At 39.5% G+C, this 23,185-nt stretch overlaps 1 protein-coding gene and 1 long non-coding RNA gene across 7 annotated transcripts in view; both read left to right on the forward strand.

Annotated features, from left to right (window-relative positions):
• TJP1 (tight junction protein 1) overlaps window positions 1-23,185 on the forward strand; it is a 272,656-nt gene that overhangs the window by 24,072 nt on the left and 225,399 nt on the right. The gene's annotated exons all lie outside the window — the stretch shown is intronic.
• Window positions 12,131-23,185, forward strand: part of LOC144329832 (uncharacterized) — a 31,894-nt gene continuing 20,839 nt past the window's right edge. The window contains exon 1 of the long non-coding RNA XR_013395481.1: window positions 12,131-12,263. This is a non-coding gene — a long non-coding RNA (uncharacterized LOC144329832). The remainder of the gene's footprint in view (window positions 12,264-23,185) is intronic.

Here is a 23,185-nt window from a genome sequence, read left to right on the forward strand (position 1 = left end):
GAAAAAGTGCGCTCCATCAGAGCACAGGCCAGGGTAGTTTCGTTCCTTCTTGTATCCTTGGTGTGTATGCAGCGTATTGTTTTGTCCATAATGCGTGCTAAAGATTGTTGATTAACCAAAATACAGAGAGTACGCACTTGAAGAAAAAAATAAAAGGAAGAAAAGAAAAATGACTTGGGAGTTGGTTCTTACAGGTGCTCATGAACAAGTCCCCTCCCTGGCAGGTCCCCCAGGCCTGCCCTTGCCAGTCCCAGTTTACTGAGCGTCCTGCCGGTGTTGCTCACCTGCGTGTCAGCGAACTGCACAGGACGTCAGAGCCCGCTCCCAGCCCTCGGTGGAGGTACGCACCGCTGTATGGTAAAGGAGTCTTCCAGAATTGTCACCGTTATTAATCTTCCAAATGGAGAGGAGTCAGAGAGACTTGAGGCTCTTTTGCAGAAAAAGGAATCCAGCTATTTTTATAACTTTGGGAGTTCCAGAGGCCAGTCTGAATGCAGTTTGCCAATTGACAACTAATGGGTAGGAGGTTTTTACCCTTAATGGATACTTTCTTCATTAAACTGGGAGTGTTCACATATTTCTAAAGGACTCTTCCAGACAGCCTTGCAAGAACTCTTGTTTTAAAAAATGGTTGCAAGTACAGAGGCTGCGAACACTCCGTTCTTGTAAGTGGTACTGGCCTTCATCTCCACCTGCTAGGCTTTCTGCATTGGTTTTGCAGCTCGGTATTTTGTCTCCATTCCAGTGGACCTGTGCCATCATCTCCCATCTCTTCAGAGTTTCTTTTCATTAGCAACTGCTAGTTCGGGAGCTTATTGAGTCTGACTTTAGGCAGAATTTTATTCATCAGAACTGAGAAGAAAATATAGGCCTTTTAGAAATTTGGATCTTAGTGAAAAGAATAGAGAAAATGTTATTTCAAAGAAGAGAATATGATGCATTTGGTATTCTGCTTTAACCAGTATTTCATGAAGTCTCTCATGAAAGCAGCTCCTGGATTTTGCTTGACCCTCTTCTCTAGGGCTTAGACGCAGCTCTGGTTGGCTGGCATGGAGACCTCAGCCACCACTCCTCCCCGTTTCTCCAGTTCCTTCCCTCCTCACAGCCTCTTCATGCAGATCCATGCACCAGCCTCACAGCCAGAACAGTGTAAGCCTAAATTTAGGTTCAGCTGGGGACTCCCCTCTCCCATCACATGCAAACACATACACGCACACACACACATTCACGCCGTTGTCATCATCTTGTCTGCCTTTAAAATGATCACAATCTAGTGGAGCCGACAAAAATGTGAGCAAACACGTGATACATGTACAATGGTGGAGGTGGTACAGGGTGCCTTGGGGGATAATGAAGTGCTCAAAGCTACTTTGTACATAAAGAGTCACCAAGAAGGTGGCTGGGAAACTGGATCTGGAAGGACACCAATGACTTTGTTGGGCAAAAGGTGGGGAGGTGTTGAGGGAGCAGGGTGGGGACCAGAGATGGAGCTCACACCAGCTGGTTGAAGGAAACTGCTGGTGGTTCCTAACCCTGGAGCTCTGTAGAGATTCCCCGTGAGGGTGGCCTCAAGCCCGCATGCCCCTTTACAGCCAGAGTAGCTCTGCTTTTATCTGTTCTACTGGAAGGTGAGAAGCACAGACCGTTTTATTTGGGAAAAAAGATTTTATTGCTAGGATGGTCTTGTGAACAGAGAGGGCTAAGGCAGGGCCAGGGAACCTCACCAGTGCATAGGCAGTTGGAAGGTGAGGGGCCAGCAAAGGAAACTCCTGGGTAGAGGCTGAAGAAGCAGAACAGGGGAGTTTCTGGAAGGGAGGAGTGGTCCACAGAGACGTGTGTGGCCTCAAGTAGGTAGGGAAGGCAAAGACAGCGTGGGCCTGCCAGCAGTCATAGGAGGTCATTTGAGGAGGCGGAAGTAGAGTTCATCTTTTTGCTAACCTTGAAAGGAAGGATAATGTTATTTTTTTAATACATTCACAGAACAGAGAGCCATCAGTGCTCCAAAATCTCCAGAGCTGACGGCATGTATTTTTGACAGTTTTCATGTATTTCTGACAGTTACAGCTCCCTTCATCCCCCATCTGTGAAAGTGGCACAGTGCAGTGGACTCATCTCTGCATGCTGTGGTTGTGGTGGTCATCGGGGCAGGGGCGAGGGTAGGGGTCACTTAGAGGTGATTGGTAACATAGGCCAAGGGCAGTGGGATGGCAAGCAGGCCAGAGAAGGTTGAAAAATACAGAAATATAAAGATAGAATGTTTTCGTGTGTGTTGAATGAGTCAGTTTATGGAAGTCTTTCTTTTTTATCTAATGTGGATCTGCTTCAGCTTTTCAGAGATGATCTTAGATGATTTCATTACTTTTCAGTCAGTGAAGAGAATCATTTGATCACCACGTTTGTTATGGAACAGTAAATCATCCCTGAGGAACATAATAAATAACATAGCGTATCTCTCTGTGTGCACACACATGTAATTTCAAGCATAGGTAGAAAATTGGTTGTATTTGTCTTGAGACAGATACCATTCTGTTCCCACCAGGCTAAATGAAAGCAGCTTAGGTCATCTGGTTATTACATGACTGCTGAGAATTAGAATGAAAAATGGACGTTTCAGAATATGTTGTTTTCTATCTCTACACATGTTCCTTTTTGGGTAAGTTGTACATTCTGTAGCAGCTAATGTTTTGTGAGGCCTGACTGGGTACCTGGTGCGGAAGGGGAGGGCCGCCTGTGACATGGGCACACACTCTGTGTGCTGGCTCTGGGCAGGCTTTATAAACCGAGAGGAAAGGAATCACTTTGTCTCTCCCATGATTTACTCTTTTCTCTCCTATGGCAAGTGGAGAAATGAATGTTACAGTTATGACTTTAGTTATGACTCTGTAGGTTATAGGAAGGCACATTCCTCCGGACCTGACTTGGACGCTGTCATAAGCCCCACCCGGTCTTCCCCAGAGTATCCTGTGGCCTGCTTATTCTGGAATTCTCACAATGAGAGTCACTACTAGGCTTGACAGTGGCTCTGTTTCCAGAGTTTGTTATTCAAATGCATGGTGTCTTAATCCTTTTTGGCTGCTATAACGTAATATCATAAACTGGGGGATCGGGGGATTATAAACAACAGAAGTTTATTTCTCGAGGTGCTGGAGCCTGGGATGACCAAGATCAGGCCATCGCAGATTGGGCGTCTGGTGAGGCCCGCTCCCTGGTAGACAGACATCATCTCATTGTATACTCACATGGTGAAAGGGCAAACAAGCTCCCTTGGGCCTTTTTTGTAAGGGCACTAATCCCATTCATGGGGGCTCCAGCCTCAGCACCTAATCACCTCCCAAAGGGCCCACCTCCTAATACCATCACTTTTGGGGTTAGGATTTCAACAAATGAATTTTGGAGGATGCAGACATTCTAACCATAGCACATGGTGTGTAGCTGGGTGGTATTTTTCCTTCCCTTCTCTTATGACTCACCAGCACTGCCGCCAGCTTTCACCTTCAGAGGCACTGAGAGCCTGCAGTAGGGGTTGGGGAGCAGAGTACAGGCTTGGGAAATGGCTAATGGTGGGTAAACCAGGTGTGGGCTCTGTTTTGGGCTGTGAACCAGAGGGAATTGAAGCATTCCCAGAGGACTCCAGGCAGCTGGAGTGGAAATGGAGGGTCACAGACTGCAGAGTGTGTACCGGGTGGAGAGAGAATAGCAAAAGCACCAAGTGCCAAAATGCATCCTTTGCCCCCAGTACACACAGGGCACTATTATTTAGGAATAGTAACTAAAAGATTGTGTGTCATGAAGCATTACCAGGAAAATAAGAGTTGTGAGCAGGAAAGATGCCGTTTTTAAATTGAGCCTCAGCAGCATCTCAGAACTTGAATGTTCCGTGTTTGCTGCATCCGTGGGAGGGAACCTTACATAAGGCATTATGCAGATACAAGCTGTTGTCTCCATAGTTCAGCAGTTATTAGTTGTGTGTTCACATTGTCCAAGACACTGAGCCTGGGAAAAAGGTATCCTTTCTGCTTAGTAGACGGCACCCTACATCTTCCAACAGCCAGAAGTGGGCATTTAACATGGCAATTTCAGAGAGGCACCTTCTCCCTTATGCCCCAGGGCAAGCTGGCCAGCTGTGCAAGCCTTTCAGCCACATGGGGGCAGGACTTTCTAGCGTGTGCAGTTAGGAAGCCTTGCCAGATCCCCCTGTTTGGGTCTCCTGTGGTTAAAATACTTTACTTCATTCTTGCTACGTCTTGCCCACCATAACTCTACTTAAATTTATGATGGATGGACTTTAATGTGGAAATGAAAGTGGAATAATCTTTCTAATTTAAAGTTATTTTCATTGTTTGAATTGCTGGAAGCAATTGATAATTTGAATGGTGCTACTTAGGGCAGAGTGGAAATTTCAGCCGCCTCGTGCTTATTTGAAAGTGATTTATATACCAAGAACTGTGATAACGGGGGGGTGGTAGTTGAGTGACATAGTGCTCTGTTTTATTCTTTGGAGTGAAGGTGAAAGTGCTTCTGCCCTTTCTTAAGGACTTCTGTGCTGTCAGAAAGAAATCAAGCTTTTTTTCTTGTTTACTTTCTGAAAGTAAATTGGTCAAAATTCTTTATTTAAAACTAGCTATATACTTGTACTCCAAACATGATTTTTGATGATTTCAAAAATCATGTTTTGATATCATTTTCACGTTTAATATAATATAAGCCATCTTTGTAAGCATTTATTAACTTTGTTTCTCCATTTTCTGTTGTGTATTAAATTTTAAAAGATTTATTATAGAGAATTAAAACCATAAATTAGTTTTTAAAATGTTTTTATCTTTTTTCTTTTGCTCTAACTATATGCTTTGACTTACTGCATTTTATTTAGGTGACTCAGTTACCGACCTTCCCATACTATTGTGGCATGAAAATTTTTCAGTGTTTTGGGACTTCCATAATTCAATATATTCATACTGCTGTTTACATTTTAAAAACCTATTTTAATCTTAGGCTTCCACATAAATGTGATTCTTTTTATATGTCAAGTAGAACAAGCATATTACAGGTCCTGTATTCACAGCAGAATGTTGAAGATGTACTATTTAATTTTAAATGTTTCAATTTCTTTTCCTGTTGAGTGTGTTAAGTGAGATACAGTAAGATTGGTAAGACATGCTCTGCTTTGAGGCAGGCCACATTTTGATTCATCTAATTTTTTTTAGTGTAACCTAGATTTAGCATTTGATAATTGAACTTCTTTTCTAGTGGATGGGAAATGCTCGCCTTTGTACTTTTCCATATCTAGGTATGTTTTTAACCAGGGCAAAAGAACAGCCCAGCTGGAGCTCCTCAGTTATCAGGGGTGTCATTTAGGAAAAGCCTGGACGCTCGCGCTGCTGCCCTTCTTGACTCATTTTCCCAGTGAGGATTGTGTGAAGCACGACTCTGCATGTCACTGCATATCTTTGAGTGGGTCCGTGTTGTCTGCTTTAGGTTGGATACTTGTTCTGTCCTTGGTATCTGATGTTCAAATGGGCATTTCATACGGTTTTTTAAAGCTATTAAGTGCTCTGCGTGGTACATTCATGAGGTTACTTTAGAACTCGCTGCTTTTAGCATGCTTTTTCCCTGTAGTTTTCGTTACAGAAGAGAAAATATATAAATTTACTGCTATTTTGTTCTCAGTGTTTTCTCAGATTAGTTTTAGATTATGGTTTTTATTTTAAAATATAATTTTCAGTTCCTTTGTCTGAATGATATAAAATGAGAAGACCAAGACTTTACCCAATAGAAACCAATACATTTGTAAGCCTGGGGATCCCCAAATTTTTGTTCAAGGTTTGGTTTTCTGGTGTATTACTATCTGATATTACTCTTTTTACATTTCTCTTTTCCTGATTGAATAGTTTTACAAATACCATAGGTGGGACTCTTAAACAGAGATCTTCTCTCAGCATAAATCATATAGTACTCATGTTATATATAATATGTTGTTATGGAATATAATAGTGTTTATAATAGTAATATGGTTTGCTAGCCACTGAAAGAGTTGTATAAATTTCAGAACTTATAAATTTCATAACGCTTATAAATGTTATGGTTATAACACTTACCATAACTTAAGATAAGTAGTTAATGAATTGCTTGTTATAACATGGGTGTTTGCCCATAGGTATGATGGGAAATTGGTTGGAGAAGGAAATGAAAGGAAACCAGAAACAAGGGATCCCAGGGTTAAAGCGACGAGCTGTGTAGCTGGACTCCACTGGGCTGCCAGCATTCTGAGTATATTTTCTAAGGGAACTTGATAAACCCAAGGTGGATCTTATCAACCCAGTAGAGCAGTCTGTAAGCAATAACAGTACTTTCATTCCACTAGTTAGTGGTAGTGACATGAATTTGGGAGCATGGGGACCCCTAATAATTTGCGGGATTGAGATAAGGTTAGCACCCCCAGGGAAAAGGAGCTGGTCTCTTGTCAGGACACTGATTGGACATGAGTGCAATAGGTGGGAGTTTAGTCAGACTGCAGTACCTGGAGTACTAATCTGACACTAAGCCAAGAGTTGAGCAATCAGAGTTGCAGATGTGGTGAAGAGAGCCTCAGTTTGGAGAGCCAGCGGGTGGCCCTCTAGATCCAGACATAGGAAGCCCGAAGGCTTGGTCAGGATGGCTTAGGAAGGTTCTGGGGCTGAAGAAATAAGGAGTGAGCACAATATCTGCAACAGGCTGGACTGGGGAAGGCAGGCACTGGCAGGTGCTGACAACATAGAGGAGATAGATGATGAATACTGAGTTCAGTATTTAGTGGCATATTAATGTTCTCTATAGAAGTCTTTAATTTTTAACACGTGCCATTTTTTTTTTTTTTTTTTTGAGACGGAGTCTCGCTCTGTCGCCCAGGCTGGAATGCAGTGGCCGGATCTCAGCTCACTGCAAGCTCCGCCTCCCGGGTTCCCGCCATTCTCCTGCCTCAGCCTCCCGAGTAGCTGGGATTACAGGCGCCCGCCACCTCGCCCGGCTAGTTTTTTGTATTTTTTAGTAGAGACGGGGTTTCACCGTGTTAGCCAGGATGGTCTCGATCTCCTGACCTCGTGATCCGCCCGTCTCAGCCTCCCAAAGTGCTGGGATTACAGGCTTGAGCCACCGCGCCCGGCCGCCATTTTTTTTTAAGTGGGAGAGTGTTGAGTATCTTCAGATGGCTATGGAGAGTCTTTGAAGATACCAGAGGGAAAGGGAGAGTGGAGGGCCCTGGTGCTGTAGGGATGGGACAGATGGATGGACTCTAGTGCATGGGAGTGGGGGGAACCCCCAGTGAGGAGGGAACTCATATAGAGATCAGTTTGGGGTTGGGAGGTAGTTTCATTCCCTGAGTGGTCATTGAGATTGCCAGTTGAGGAAGAGGGAGAAGGTGGGGATGCTACAGAGAGGTGATGATGTAGGATTGCTGCTGAGGACCAGAAGGAGAGGGAACCCTGGCTAGGAAGATGTTGAGGACAGTACCAGGGCCAATCTGGTATCAGTCTCTCCAGCAAAGCACATCTGCCTGGGGGTGGCAGTGGAGAGCTAGCACTGCTAGTTTTAAAGTGTGTATGTGGAGAAAGACAAAGGAAGGAAATAGTTGTGATTAAAGGTGAGAGGGTGATGGAAATGATGGCCCAGGGGACCAGATTGTTGATGCAAGGAGGTAAAGTCAGCAGGGACTGGGGTGTAGGGGACCTCTTGTGCAACACAAGAGCCTTGGCCTAAGCATTAGATGTGAGCATTTAAGAGATTGGCAGGGGAACTGTGGTGAGAAAGACCATGTATGGTTTGGGGATTGTGCTGTAGGAATGGGGCAGGGATCAGGGTCATTCCAGGACTGGGAAAGCCAGGAATTTTGAAGTCCTTTGTAATGACCATAGGTGGTGAAGCCGGCATGAGAGTCTTCAGCAATTCCTGACTGTCCTGTCCTAGCCATGGCTAGTTTTGCGCTGCTCCGGCAACATTTCTAAAGCTCCCAGCACCTCTAGGGAGGTGTAAAAATTTTAAGAAAATGCCTGGCAGTGATTACTACAAGAAACAAGGGCTTAGAGAGTTGTTACTGTTTATTGGAACAGAGAAGGTGAATACAAAGTTTAGAAGGTAAATATAAGGAATTTAAATTTGGTTGAAATTCAAGGAACATTTTGAGAATAAGGAACGCTTGAAAGAAGAAAAAGATGTTCTGTGGAGGCAGTTCGAACTGATCAAAGAGTTGAATGCTAAATGTTCAAATGACCTAGGAGATCTACAAGTATTGCTGGTGAGTGTGAAAACAAAGAGAAAAGAGTTCATGTGAGCAATAGAAGCAACATCTGTGGAACGAGGAAATGTGAATGTAGTAATTTCTTTGTGACTTGATTTTTGACAGTCGCTCTCCAGATATTTCAGAGTGAAATAATTCTTAGTTTCCCTCTGATGGCCTTGCTTTGTTATTACCTTAATGACTTCCACATTTAACTTACTAGTTTATTTTAACCTATATTAACTATTTCAGGAACTGAAATTGTTACACAGTTTGTAAATCTACAGTCAAATGAAAATCTTTGCAAACTTTGCTTCCTCAAGTCACATCAACTCTTCACACTACTCATAACAGAGCTAATTGGCTTTTGTCTCTAATATAAGTTTGTATTTGAAGTTGAAAACTGCTTTAGAAGTTCCAGATATTTCAGTTGTAGGCTTTAGTTATGCATATACATAGAAGGTAAGTGTTCTTTTTAGAATTTTATTACTCATAAATTTTAGATCCCTTTTTAAGAAGTAGTTAAGGAAGGAGGTCAATAAGCATTCTTGTTTCTCTGGTTTGTTGGCTTTATGACAGAGGATGTCTACCTTAGTGTTTTAACTTGGCGTCATTCAAAGTGGGGCTGAGAAGGGAAGCGAGGGTTTGGATGTGGAAGGGATTGGGAAGATCACAGTGACAACCCAGCCCTACTTCTCGGTTACAAAAGAGCAACCTCAATATAAACTTAATGCAAATACTGTGAATCATTATATTCCTTGTTGAATCACAGATGTGTAGGAAAACATGGGTGGGGTATTTCACTGTGAATTGTTTTGCTCTTAATGCTGTACCTTAAACTGGCAATTATGCAATTGGCCACGTAACACAGAAACATTCAGTACATGTAGTATGCACCCATATTTATTGACTAGCTACTAAAGATGGACACTTGTATCATCAAAAAATAGTATTAAAATAAATGAATATTTTGCTTATTTTAAGGAAACCAGAGTTTCTCAGTCATTTATGTCAGTGCTTAACTAGTCTGAAACATTCTCCATAGTTTCAGTTGTTTTGAAGCTTCACCCAGATGCCAGTCTTGGTTCTAATGTCATGGGTGAGTTGAAGCAAATACGTAATGAGGGATTTTTTTCTGTCTCTTGTAAGCCCTTAGATATAGTTTAGTGTGGATGCTTCTTGATTTAAGTTGAGTTTTGTCCCATGACGTACCTTGGTACTAAAATTACTAAGTTTACCTAGCCAGAGATTTCTCCTCTCCTCATCAGCTTGAACTATGTCTATTGTGACCCCAGTTCTTTTCTCCTATGTCAGATGACAAGTCACGATCCAGAACTCTTTTAAAGTCCATCCTCTCCCTCTGCTTTCAGGCCTTTGTGTCTTTGTTTACTTCTCTCTTCCCAGTATCTTTAGTCTTTCAGTATACTGGGCTTCTCACCCAGAGAAGGTAGACAGATAACAGATCTCTAATATCTCGGGAAAAAAACTTGATTTGCCACCTTTCTTTCTGACTAGATTTGTTGACTGTATGGTATAAATATGTACCTATCCATATCTCTTTCAGTCGGTTTTCTTTGCATTCCTGTAATCAGACCTTTACTCCACAGCCGTCTCTCTCAACTGCTAAATATGTTGGCCTTTTCTTAGGATTCATTCTCCTTAACTTCTTTGCAGGATTGGCGGTTGATTATTATCTTCTTCTTGACATTCTTCCACAATATCCTGATTCTCCTCCTACCTATCTAATTGTGCCTTCTCTTTTTTCAAGTTATTTTTCCCAACATATTATTCTGCTCCTTATTCTAATATTCTGTCCTCACTCTTATTTTCTTCCTACAATCTCTTCATCCAAGACTTGAGTCTTAACTTTTATTGCTCTAAGAATGACCTCCCAAGTCAACATCCCCAGACCTCACCTCTTTCCTAAGCACTAGCTTGCATCATCTACTGACTGATGGGTATCATCACTTGAATAAGCCACTCTCACTTCAGACCCAACTGGTTGTGAATATATGTGTATGTATTTATTAATAGAAACAAAGTGTAGGAAAAAATCCAAAATGTTGACAAAGATGTGTGTGTGCAATGCATGAGGGATTTTTAATGATTTTAATGCTTTTTACATTTCTTTTTAATTTTAACATTTTAATTAAACATTTCAAATGTATATTTTGATATCTTTACAAAATTCATAGTTATAAATTATTTTATAATCATAAAAACAGTTCAAATGTATTAATCATTAAATTGTTTTCAGTAGTTCTAATACTATTCAAAATCAATGTTAGAATTCTCTGTTAGAAATGACAATAAGGAGAAGAATATTCTCAGTGAGCCTAAATAATTCATTTTTCAAAATAAAAACAAAAATGGAGGCTTTTCACACTTTTGAAAATAGTTATTTGGAGAGAAAATTGTGGATTTGTAGGAGTTCTTTGTATATTCTATTATTAGTCCTTTGATGGTAATATACACTGGAAATGTCTTCTTGTCAGTAATTTTACCTTTCATTTTCTGCTTCTTGCTCTTAATTTTAATGTAGTCATTTATCAGTCTTTTATGATTTATTTTATTTTAATGTCTTGTTTAAAAAAACAAACAAACAAACAAAAAACCTGTTTTGTCCAGGTCATAAAGATGTTCTCCCATATTTTTTTTAAAGTTTAAAAGTTTGCTTTTTACATTTGAGTCTTTCATTCTGAAATTTAATTTTTGGATGTGGCAAGAAGTAGAGATTGCCTTGTTATTTTCAATATGGATTACCCGTTGTCTCAGCACCATATTTTGGGTGTTTCATCCTTTCCATACTAATCTATAATACCATGTCTGTCAAATGTCAGGTTTCCATAGATGTGTGTGTGGATTTGATTCTCTCTAATTTTCCCTTGGTCTGTTTACCTCTCCCTGTGTAGAAACCACACTGTCTTAGTTACTATAATTGTATAACAAATCTTGAAAACTGGTAGTGTCAGAGACATGTGAACCAGAGCAACTCCATGTTGAATAGGGGCTGGGTAAAATGAGGCTGAGACTTAGTGGGCTGCATTCCCAGATGGTTAAGGCATTCTAGGTTACAGGATGAGACAGGAAGACAGCACAAGATACGGGTCATAAAGACCTTGCTGATAAAACAGGTTGCAGTAAAGAAGCCACTAAATCCCACCAAAACCAAGATGGCCACAAGAGTGACTTCTAGTGGTCCTCACTGTTACACTCCCACCAGCACCATGACAGTTTACAGATGCCATAGCAATGTCAGGAAGGTACCCTACATGGTCTAAAAAGGGGAGGCATGAATAATCCACCCCTTGTTTAGCATATATTCAAAAAGTAACCATAAAAGTGGGCAACCAGCAGCCCTTGGGGCTGCTCTGTCTATGGAGTAGCCATTCTTTTATTCCTTCATTTTCCTAATAAACTTGTTTTCACTTTACTCTATGGACTCACCTGAATTCTTTCTTGTGTGAGATCCAAGAACCCTCTCTTGGGGTCTGGATCGGGACCCCTTTCCTCTAACAGTAGGGCAAGTACTTTCCCACGCTGGTTCTTAAAAGTTGCCTTGGTTGTACTTGGCTCTTTGATCTTCTTTATACATTTCATAATTATCAATCTGTCAGATTCTACACAGAAAACCCTAGCAGGAGTTTGGAATTACATTGAATGTATAGAATTAGAATGGGGAAAATTAATAACTTTATAATTTGGACTCTTGTTATATGTGAATAGAGTACATCTCTCTATTCTTCTAAAATTACTTTCAATAAAATTTTATGTTGTGTGACTAGTTAAATTTGTTACATAGTTTTTTTGCTGTTGTACATGACTCACAGTTGACCCTTGAACAATATGGGTTTGAATAGTGCGGCTTCACTTACATGCAGATTTTCTTCTGCCTCTGCCACCCCTGAGGCAGCAAGACCAACCCCTCCTCTTCCTCCTCCGCTGCAGCATACTCATTGTGAAGTCAATAAGAAAGAAGAGACCTTTATGATGATCCACTTCCACTTAATGAAAAGTAAATATATTTTCTCTTCTATATGATTTTTTAACAACATTTTCTTTCCTCTAGTTTACTTTATTGTGAGAATACAGTATATACCTATAACATACAAAACGTGTTAATCGACTATTTATGTTATTACTAAGGCTCTGGTCAACAGTAAGCTGTTAATAGTTAGCAGTTTTAGGGGGAGTCAGAAGTTATAGGTGGGTTTTGGACTACATGAGGGTCAGTACTCCTACCCCTCACATTGTTCAAGTGTCAACTGTATATTTTTATTTTTATGCTCATGTACATGTAATGGATTATTGTATTTTCAGGTTATAACCAGGAACCTTTCATTTTAATTCTAATAACTTACAGATTTTCTTAGTTATTCTGTGTAGACTTTCCTATTCTCTGCGCATTTTGACAGACTTGCATCTTCTTTTCCAATCCTTATGCCAGTCCTTTTTGTCTTACTTCCATGTCAGGCACTTCAGCACAGTATTGAATGGAGGCTGTGATTGATAGTGAGCACCCTTATCTTAGTCCAGATTTTAAAGGGACTGCTTCTAATGTCTCATCAGTAAGTATGATATTTGCTGTATGTTTTTGTAGATAGTCTTTATCAGGTTAGAGAAATCCTCTGTTGGTCTTGGTTTACTGGGTGTTTGTATCAGGAATGAGTGTTGAATTTTAAAGAGTGATTTTCCTGTACCTGTTAAGATGATAATGCAGTTTTTCTCCTTTAGTCTGTCAATGTGGTGAATTAAATTATCATACTAAAGCATTTTCTAGTATGATATTGTTTTGTGTTACTTGGATAACTTGTACTTGACAATGTTGTTGCTTAAGATTTTGTAAAATTGGATTTTCTAACATTTTATTCAGGTTTATAAAATCTATGTTAGTAAGTGAGATGTTCATGCTGTACTTGTTTGGCTTGGTTTTTGGGTTTTCCTAGCTCCATTATATGAGTTGGAAATAATTTCTTTTTCTGTCATCTGTAATAGTCTGTGTAAATAGAGGTTATCTGCATTTTGAGTGTTTGATATGATTTGCTGATAATACCATCTAGGGCAGGTGTCCAGGGTTTTATTTGTTTATTTTTAATTTATTTTGAGGGAATAGGTTTTTAACTACTGGATCAATTTTTTTAGTAGATTTATTCAAGTTTTATATTTCTTCTTGACTGAACTTTAATGTTACTTATTTTCTGAATTGTCCACGTTTCCCTAAATTTTCAACTGTATTGCGTAAAGGTGTTCATAGTATTCTTTTTCAAAAACGTCAGCTGTATCTGTAGTTGTAATCATTTTTTCATTCCCATTTATACCTTCTCTATTTTTCTATAGTTTTTCAAAAAGGCAGCTTTCAATTTTGCTGCTGTTTTAAAAATCAGGATTTCTTTGTTTCAAGTTTCATTAATTTCTGCTCCTGTTATCTTATATTCTTGTTCTTTTTCTGACTTCTTTAGTCATACATTTATTTATTTATTTTTAATTTTATTTTGAGACAGAGTCTCGCTGTGTCACCCAGACTGGAATGCAGTGGCGCCATCTTAGCTCACTGCAACCGCCACCTCCCTGGTTCAAGCAATTCTTCTGCCTTAGCTTCCCGACGAGTAGCTGGGACTACAGATGTGCACCGCCACATCCAGCTAACTTTTGTATTTTTAGTAGAAACGGGGTTTTGCCATGTTGGCCAGGCTGGTATCGAACTCCCGACCTCATGTCATCTACCTCCCCCAGCCTCCCAAAATGCTGGGATTACAGGCCTGAGCCACAGCGCTTACCCTGAGTCATACATTTAAATTATTGGTTTTCAGGTTTTCTTCTTTTCTAATATACACATAGAACTCCACATTTCTCTCTAAGTAGTAGTTTAACTGAGTCCCATATATTTCAATAGTTAGTGCTTTCATTGTCATTAAAGTTGTAAGTATTTCCTAATATCCTTTATGGTTTCATTTCTGACCTATGATTTTTTTTAAAACTATGTCCATAAATTTCCAAGAGGGGCACAAATTAGTTATTTTTTTTTGTCCTTGATTTCTGATTTTATTGGGTTACAACAATGTAATTGTATCATAAAAATTCTTTGATCATTGTTGAAATTTGCATTTTTCTTTTTCTTTAATGACTGTGGAGTTGAAAATAATGGGTTCTCTAGTTGGATCTACATATTTCCTTTAGATTGGGTTTACTGATTGTTATTCAGCTTTTCTCTACTTGACCAATTAGTTTACTTAGACAAGTGTGTATTTTAACGCTACTATTGTGAGAGTAAGATTATCTATTTTTCCTTCTAGTGATCTGATTTTGCAAGTAGGAGTTATCTTGTCTATGTCTCTTGGTGTAGATGTGCACTTTCTGTTGGATCTGTAACCTAGCCATAGAGTCACTGCATCATAGGTTACACATATGTTCAGTTTTATTAGATATTGCCAAACAGTTCTAAAATGGCTTAAACAATTTATAGTTGTGCCAGCAGCTCATGAGAATTACTCAATATATTTAGCAACACTTGTTGTCATCACTTAAAAACAATTTTTAGCCATCATAGTTGGGATGTACTAGTAGTTTATTTTAGTTTTAATATGCATTTCCCTAACTACTAATGAGATTGAGCTTCTTTGCATGTTTATTGGTTCGTCTTTGGTTTACAATTCTCTGCCTAAACAATCAATCTCGTCTTTTATCTTGTTGAATATAGTAAACATAGTTCTTTTGCTCTAAATCTAGACCAATTGTGGGTGTGTTTCTGTTGCTTGTGGTGTCTACTAGTGCTTTGTTTTGTTTTGTTTTTGTTTCTGTTTTCATATAATCTTGCCTGTTTGTATGCCTGGTTATTTTTGATTGAGTTCTCTAAAGATTGAAAAAGTGTAAAAATAAATTGAGGTCTAGGGTGATACATATTTCCCTTCCGGGATGGGTTTGTGTTTGTTTCTGATGGGCACTTGGCAGCAGTAGCAATCTGGGTTAACATCAGTCCTGTTTCAAGGACTGAGATGATTCAGAACTAAGCTGCAGTGCCTATGAGGGCCTGCCAACTTCTGGTTGGCCTTTACTTATAAAGAGTACCCCTTCAGGATCCCAATCCAAATTAACCAAGCTCCCTGTCTTTGGGGGGCCTTGGATTCCGATTTATGTCCCTTCAGCCCTGGATGGAGTCCTTATTGCTCAGCGATGCTCTCCAGAATCAGAGGATGCCCCAAGGGGAAGAGGGCCTCATGTGCATGGCTCACCTTCTCAGACCTGCATTCTTCCAGGATCTTGGCTTGGCCGTTCGTTACTATCTTATTGGTTCTATAATGCCTTCAAGAAAATATCCTTTATATTTTTTCCAGTTGTGTTCAGAGGGGGAGTTAGTCTGAATTATCTCATCCTTCAGTCTCAGCATCTAAATTCCTCCAGTATATTTATTTTTTCCTCTTTTTCTCTTAATCTCTCTGTATCTGCATGTGTCTCTATGGATTTTGTGGAGTTTACTTTTCTTTTTACATGGTCTAAATTTTCATCTAGTTAAATGGACACATTTTATTTATTTATACTTGTGATTTGTGATGTACTTGGAAATATTTCTATCATATTTTTCTTTCTTTCCTTTTTTTGAGACAGAGTCTTGCTTTGTCACCTAGGCTGCAGTGCAGTGCGACAATCTCGGCTCACTGCAACCTCTGCCTCCCAGGTTCAAGCGATTCTCCTGCCTCTGCCTCCTGAGTAGCTGAGATTACAGGCACGCACCACCACGCCCAGATAAGTTTTGTCTTTTTAGTAGAGATGGGGTTTCACCATGTTGGCCAGGCTGGTCTCAAACTCTTGACCTCAGGTGATCCACCTGCCTCACTATCATGTTTTCCTATGCTTTGTATTTACCTTTTGTTCCTTGGGATTTTTATTTCTTTGGGTCTTTAATAATTTTAAATGTACTCATTGTAGAATTTATATCTGATAATTATATGATCTAGAATTTTTTTTAATTTCTGTAATTTACACAAGTAGCTTGAATACTAGGGTAATTTTTCAGGCAAGAGTTTTTCTTTTTATCTTTTTAACATTTATTTCAAAACATGTCAATCATTTTCACTACTAAAATCCAGAGAAGACACCAAAGTGAAGGCAGGATTAGAAAATACGACCAATGAAAAATAAATGAGAAACAGAAAATATATCTTGAAAATATTCTTTATAATAGGAAGCAATCAAAAGTAGAAATCAAGATGAAGAAAGTAGAACCAGATTAGGTATTATTAAGTCATTGTCCATCACACGTATTAATTTATTTCTTGTCCCCAAATACTTTTTTTGTTATTGTTGTTGTTTTTGAGATGGAGTTTTGCTCTTTTACCCAGGCTGGAATGCAGTGGCACAGTCCCAGCTCACTGCATCCTCCACCTCCCGGGTTCAAGCCATTCTCCTGCTTCAGCCTCCAGAGTAGCTGAGATTACATGCATGCTCCACTGTGTCTGGTTAATTTTCTGCATTTTTTGTAGAGGCAGGGTTTCACCATATTAGCCAGACTGGTCTTGAACTCCTGACCTCAGATGATCCACCCGCCTCCGTCTCCTAAAGCGCTAAGATTGCAGGTGTGAGCCACCACGCCCAGCTCTTGTCCCCAGATGCTTCTTTACTATTTGATAGGTTCATGTGGTTGTGGGATTTTTGACTGCTTGTGGAAATAAGGATAAAGATTATACAGTAAAGCTCTTTTTAAAAAAATTTCATCTTTTGCTTATAAACTCTGGACTTAATTACTGTACTTTAAAAGTTCACAAAAACACTTTTATTTCTTTCACCTCATTTTTATCCTTGTTTCTTTGGTTTTCATAAAATCTGTTGTCTGAGCATAGAGCTTATTCCACTGGGGGGAGTGTGGGTCCTGGCGTGGTGAGCTAACTGCTGCACTCGCTGGCAGCTCCCTCCCTCCAAGGCTTGCTGGCCACCAGGAGGTGCTGCTGAGGGGTCTGAAAGTGGCTGCAGGTTAGAGGGGATGCCCAGGAAAAAATTATTGGAGGGAAAGATTAAGAGATGGCAGGGAACAGAGGATGCAGGCCACTAGAGAAAGGAGCTAATTTCTTTTTTATCTTTCTCTCTGTGACAGTCAAGATCTGCCTGTCAGTAATGAAAACCATTGAACTTTGCCCTTTCAATGTTGAGTTTTATGGTGTGTGAAATATCCTTCCATAAAGCTGTAAAAATGAAAGATCTACCTGTCAGAAGAGCTGAAGGAGAATGTGTCAGAGACTGCTGACCTGCCTGTGGACCCAGAAGCCTGCTGACTCAGTGTGACACATACCTTTAAGAACAGCCCATAGTAAAAAGGGTGCATGTATTTCTAAGGATAATGTCCCAGCCTCTTGGTGAATGCTGTGGCTTAGAGGGTGTAACCTCCCTTTCAAAGATGAGGAAACTCAGGTATGGAAGTACTAAGTAGCTTTCTTGAGGAACCAGGAGAAGAGGAGGAGTAGTGCCTGAGTGTCTGCCCTCATGACCTCAGCACACACCTGGTGGCAGAGTTGTTAGGGCTTCCCAGTGCCCTGTCCTCAAAGATGTGGGTGCTGTCACACCCTGGGCTGGAGAGTGCTTGCTTCCTCATGCTGTGTGACATCTGGAACATGCTGTGAGAATAGAATAAGAATTCCAAGTGAAATTGTACAGTATATTCTGAAAGAAAGGTACATTTTGCAGACCCAGCCTGCAGAAAGTGTAACAGCTTGTGGTGACCAGAACTGGTTGCTGCCTCTCTGAATCACGCTTTAGACAACTGGTTGGAAATCGTAGACTGCCACAACCCCTGGTTGTTTGCATAGCAGAATCAGCTGTCTGATTATTTCCTATGACTGGAGTGGGTGCAACAAGAAGATGCTACAGGGAGCTGCTGACACAGGTAGACACAGCAACCATTCCCATGGGATTAGCCTTGCTGTTCACAACCACTGCATTCTGGAAGACTTCCTGCTCCAGCATTCCAGCAAAAGCTAAGAACCTTGGAATTTAAGCACAGGGACTATGGGGAGGAGTCAGAGCTGCCCCGTGGGCCTAGCCCCTACCAGCATTCCCAGCATTCCTTAGATAACAGCTAACTGCAGCCAACTTGCAAACCGGGCTTAGGTTGAGATCTCCATTTAGGAGAGCAACTAAGTTGAATCTCGTGGCTGAGATTTCTGGGAAAGAGCCTGTCATTAGCCCACCCCACCCCCAGATTAGCCCCTGATCCTGAGACTAGGCAGTGTGGTCACTTTACCCAAGACAGTGGCTCTCAAGGAAGGGGATGGTGTTCAGAGAAGGCAGTAGGTGCTCCCACATCCATGTTGTTGTAGAAATGTATAATATACATAACAGGGATCACATTATATATACACTTTCGTGTTCTGCTTTATTCTCTTATAGATCATGAACACTCTTTATATTTCATATTCTTTGAAAACATTTTAATGTCTTTTTGCTATCTCTTGTATGGCCATATTATGGTTTATCGATTCTTCTACTGTTAAACATTTAGATTTTTTGCAGTTTTTTCCAATTATAAAAATTATTGGCTGGGCATAGTGGCTCATCCGTTGGGAGGCCAAGATGGGCGGATCACTTGAGCCCAGGAGTTTTGAGACCAGCCTGAGCAACATGGCAAAACCTTGTCTCTACAAAAATTAGCTGGGTGTGGTGGCATGTGCCTGTAGTCTCAGCTACTTGGGAGTCTGAGGTGGGAGGATCACTTGAGCCCAGAGAGGTTAAGGCTGAAGTGAACAGTGATTGTGCCACTAAACTCCAGTCTGGGTGACAGATTTAGTTTTTGTATTTCCTCATGAAAGGTTTCAAAAAGATCACCTCTGAATTAAAGGATAAGAAATTTTAGCTGTCAATATGTACTGTCAGTATGTCAGATGGCTTTTTAGAAAGGTGGAGTACCAAATAAATATAAAGCTGGTTTGTTGCATGCCAATGGTGAAACTCACACACATATTAGAATAACACATAGGCATGTTTAGCTGTAAGCATGAGGGTACTGAGGTGGCAGCGGTCATGCAAACATTCCACATATGGGAGAGCTTTTGGTTTTTAACAGCTTTATTGAGAGAATTTACATGCCATACAATTCACTCATTTAAAGTGTACAATTCAGTGGCTTGTAGTATATTCACAGAGTTGAATATATTACTACATGCATAGAGTTGAATATGCATCCATCACCACAGTCATGTTTAGAATATTTTCATTACCAGCTATCACCCCCTACTACCTCCATCCCAAGTCTGCAACCACTAATCTACTGTCTTTATAGATTTTCCTATTTGGGATATTCCATATAAATGGAATCATATAATATATGGTCCTTTGTGTCTGGTCTTTCACTTTGCACGCTGTTTTTAAGGTTCATCCATGTTGTAGCACATATCAATACTTCGTTCCTGTTAATTGCTGATAGGAGAGCTTATATCACACCAGCAGAAGGGCCTATGAGTCTGTGGTTAGAGAAAGGGAATCGAGGACCCATTTGGGAGCAGGGATCATGAATTATAGTGGCACTGATTTTCTTTATTATGTGACTTTCTCCAGCATCCTTACATTTTCAATGACCGTAGCAGTAGTCATTTTTGTGAATGTACCGGTTTATTTACCCTATCCATTATGATAAGTCTTTCCTAATCACCACTCTTTTGAAAACTGCTTCAATAGATAGATCTTTGAACATTTATGTGATTGTCTTTTGTGGGTGAATTTCTAGAAATAGATTTGGTGGGCGAAGGGGTATGGTCGGTTTACATTTTGACACAGAGTGCCACCTTGCCTTCCCAAAAGCTGAAAGGAGCTTGTCTTCATCACACTAAAAACATCAGTCTTCTTATCTGTGGTGGTTTGCAGTGTGAAAACTTGTTCATTAGTGTTATTGTTAGCATTTTTTTGCACTGTTCAGATTAAACAGTTTTTTCATATGTATTTTACCATGTGTTTTTTCTTTTAGAATTTATAAGGTTAGAAGTGTGTAAGTAGAAGTGTACATTTTTATGTAGTTAAGTATTTTATTTTTCAGTATTTCCTCCTGCTGCTTTAGGTTTAATTAAAATTTTAACAATATCTTGTTACTGTTAATTATCATTATTGCACTGTTAACCTGTTCATTATCCCATTATCCTTTTCTTTGATTGTTCTGTTACCATTTCCTTTCCACTGTTTTTCCTGTGGCTTGGAATAACCATTTAATTTCTTTTAAAAATGCCACCTTCAATGTTACTCTTCAAAATATTTATTCTTCTCAAGATAGAAGAAACTTACAACCCTCAATTAGACATTTTCCCACACAGCTAACCCTTGCATTTTCACACCAATTATTTCTTTCTACTTTAATTTTAGAAGACTCTAAACTGCTAACTGAAGATTTTCTTAGAAACTGAAAAACATAGCCCTTTACAAATACATTTATTTGCAGTCTAAGATTTAGTTAATTTACAAATGAAAACTACTAAATATCAAATTAATAGACTGCAACTTTAGCTGACCTTTGCATTCTTACATTTTTATATGGCTTCTTTTCCTGATTTCCCCAACTACTCTCTTCAGCTTTCCTAATTTTCTTCTTTCCCTCTTTGGAAAGAGGGAGAGGTTACATTCTTTTTATTCTCCCTAGAAAATTTTTTTTAATTCCATGCATTGCTTTATCATGAATGGACGTGGGAAAAGAGCCTGTGTTTGGAATCAGAGGTAACTCCAGTTCTGAATAATAATTCTGGAGTTTTTCAGTTGGAGGCCACAGTAAATATATGAGTGAGAGATAACTAAGAATATTATAGAGGGATTAGTATAAAGAAACTCTTGGAACAAAAATAAACTGTTGGAACAAAACTACAAAACTTTTGAAATACTAAAAGAAATACCAAAGAAAAGGAGGAGCAAAGAAAATGGACCTCATATTATACCATAAGTGTTATGCAAATCTGTCACACTGATAAATCTAATTTGGATTAAGCTTCTGTGAAAAGTTAAAATTCTCAGATTGACTGATAAAGTAAAATCTAACTCTGTGCAGCATACAAGGACACCGTTATGTTTCTTTCTTCGAAGTTTTTGACATTCAGTTATATCCATGACATGAACCCTTGAAGAGTCTTCACATGAATTCGCAATTTTCATTAACATTCAAAGGCAATACTAACATGGATGTCAAGAGGGAAATGCAAGAAGTGGTCACAAGATTCTAAAGTCTTCTGTTTTAAAGCTTAAGAACAGGTGAGGAGTTGCATTTTGCTTCAGTGCCAATTTATTCTAAATAGAAAATAGACATAATTATCACTGACAGTGCATCTGTAGAATAGAATTCAGGCCTAAAACGAACCTTAGAGTCAATACCCTACTTAAACAGATGAGGCTGTTGAAGCTCAGAGAGATTAATTGACTTCCTTGCAGGTTGTACAGCTGATTAGTAATAGAGCCAGGATTTGATGTTGTTTTGTGTCAAGAGTGGTTACTAGAAGTATAACATCTTTGGAGTAAAACTAGTAGCACTAGAAGAAGAGGGCTAACAACACACAAAGAAAAAGATAAAACAAGTACAAATAAAAACGAAACTTTCTTACAATGTGTAAAATTACAGAGTGGAATAAGAATGCCTATCTGCTCCAAAGTGCAAAATCTTAAATACTTACTTTATTCATTTAAAAAAAAAAAAAAAAAGTCCCCTTGTCTTAAGTTTTTTTTTGGGCTGCTATAACAAAAATACCACAGACCAGGTGGCTTATAAACAACAGAAATATACTTCTTACAGTTCTACAGACTAGAAGTCTGAGATCAGTGTGCCAGCTGATTTGGTTTCCAGTGAGGACTTGCTCTCTATTTCAAAAATGGCACCTTTTTGCTGTGTCACCACATGGTGGAAGGGGAAAGGCAGCTCTCTGGGGGCTCTTGTAATCCCATTCATGAGGCTCCAGCCTCATGACCTAGTCATCTCCCAAAGGCCCCACCTCCTAACACTATCATATTAGGGACTAGCTTTCAATGTACAAATTTTGAGGGGACACAAACATTCAGACCATAGTACCCTTCAATTTCCAAAATGTAAAAAGTCTATTAAGCAATTTTTGGATCATAAGGAAAATATGAACAAGACTACAGAATTCTGAGAAAATGAGTGAAAACATGACATATCAAGGTCTCTGGGATATACTTGAAACAATGCTTAGGAAGATTCCTAACATCGATATCTATAAAAATAAAAATGTTAAAAATGTTATCAAAGTGAACTAAACATCAAATTTAAAACACTGGGGGTAAAAGCAACAGAGTAAACTAAAAGAAGACAGAAATAATTAATAAATATAAAAGCTGGAGTTAACTAGTTAGTAAATGGTAAAACAGAACAACTAATAAGTAAATAATTTGACTACTGAGATACAGATCAAGAAAAGAGGCAAACTCCTAGCCCTCCTAATATATATCCAAATAAGGTATGACAAGAAAGAAGTAACTATCAACACAGCAGAAATTGAAAATTAAGTAAGGGATTAAATTGCACAACTCTGCAAATACATTTGAAAACAGTTTAAAAATTTTCTGTAGAGATATGACCTCACTACATTGATCAGGCTGGTCTCAAACTCCTAGATTCAAGCAATTCTCTTACCTCAGCCTCCCAAAGTGCTGGGATTACAGGCCTGGAGGTTAAGAGAGGCGCACTGAAGAAGTCTGAGTCCTTTAAAATACTTGAGCAAAGAATGAAAAGAAAAAGGTCAGGTGTGGTGGTTCACGCCTGTAATTCCAGCACTTTGGGAGGCTGGGGCAGGTGCATCATCTAAGGTCAGGAGTTTGAGATCATCCTGACCAACATGGTGAAACCCCGTCTCTACTAAAAAAATGGAAAAAATAGCGGGGCAGGGTGGTATATGCCTGTAATCCCAGCTACTTGGGAAGCTGAGGCAGGAGAATCACCTGAACCTGGGAGGCAGAGGTTGCAGTGAGCCGAGA

Source organism: Macaca mulatta, chromosome 7 (assembly GCF_049350105.2).
Source record: "Macaca mulatta isolate MMU2019108-1 chromosome 7, T2T-MMU8v2.0, whole genome shotgun sequence".
Lineage (NCBI taxonomy): Eukaryota > Metazoa > Chordata > Mammalia > Primates > Cercopithecidae > Macaca > Macaca mulatta.